Here is a 1,439-nt window from a genome sequence, read left to right as displayed (position 1 = left end):
CAAATTCCGTATCCCGCGGAATCCGCGAACGGCAGATCAGTCTGCCAGACGCGGGATTTCCTGCGATCCGTCGCTCGGAAATCAGCGAAGTCCAAAAGATCACTCGACGAAGGAAAGGAATGGATCGAGTCGACTGAAGAAAAGTTGTTCACTATCAACAAAGATATTTTTTGGTTCAAAACAACGCACGACCAGTGTACGAAAGCTAATCGGAAACAACATCAACTCCTTCATCACTCAAGCCTCAATCCATTCGGGGGCTAATGATGGAGTCATGTACCTAGGGTAGGGTCACAGACCTGATCTAAGTGCCCTGCCTAAAGACACCCTAAGAAGAGATCGCCTTCCAGTCGACCTACGAGGAACTCACTCGACTGACTTGAAGGACTCGACCACGAAGACTCACTCGACCACCAGAAGATCAAGAAGCACTCTGCACTGCAACGGTCTGTAATTAAGTAGTCTTTATGATAGTTAAGACACTTTATGTGGGGCGTTACCAGTAACGCCCCGGACTTAACGCACCTTAAACCTTCTCCTACGTGGGCTGGCTGGGGTCCTGGCGCACTCTATATAAGCCACCCCCCTCCACAGGTAGAAGGGTTCGACACTCTGTAATCCATATACGCATAATCCACTCGACCGCCTCCGGGCTCCGAGACGTAGGGCTTTTACTTCCTCCGAGAAGGGTCTGAACTCGTACATCTCTTGTGTTTACAACCTCTCCACAGCTAGGACCTTGCCTCTCCATACCTACCCCCACTCTACTGTCAGACTTAGAACCACGACAATATGCACACATCATTTTTTCCTCGTTGCCGTGGTGTTTTTTGTGTGATTTTGACGGAGCAATTTGTTGAAAATTACCACACCTGCGAGCTTATAAGAGGGAGTGGAGGAGGGAATGGGTCTCCAACGAGGCACTGCGGATCCTCCGGTTGGGCACCAGTCGGTGGCGCTTGCATCATCATGTATCCGCATGGTTGCATTTTTTTTGAGACAATTGTATTTTGTTGAAATTGGCCCTCGTCCGGACTGCAGAACATTGACTCATGGGCCCATAGTCCACCCGAGCCCAGAGCCCGCCTGCAGAGCCTCTCTCTCTCACTCCCCAGCCCAACTTTGCCTAAAAAAAAACTCCCCAGCCCAACTTTATAAACCCGTCAATACATCCGGGCAGAGGCCGGTCGCACTCTCACTCTCCGTCTCCTCGCCAGCGACAGCGAGCAGTGAGCAGCGGGGCATTTCTCAAAAAAAAAAAGTGAGCAGCGGGGCGCGTGCGGAGAGCGAAGCGACCGACTCCGGCAGGCGCCTCCTGATCTCCACCGCCTTCTCCTCCGCAATGGCGAACAGGTGAGGGAAAGGGTCCTACCCCCCGTCCAAGTCAGGTGATCCCCGTTCACCCCCCCTTTCGTTTTATCCCCTGTTTCCCTGTTTTT

Source organism: Triticum dicoccoides, chromosome 6A (genome assembly GCF_002162155.2).
Source record: "Triticum dicoccoides isolate Atlit2015 ecotype Zavitan chromosome 6A, WEW_v2.0, whole genome shotgun sequence".
Lineage (NCBI taxonomy): Eukaryota > Viridiplantae > Streptophyta > Magnoliopsida > Poales > Poaceae > Triticum > Triticum dicoccoides.
The sequence above is the reverse complement of the archived record's forward strand: the minus strand, read 5'-3'. Positions refer to the sequence as shown.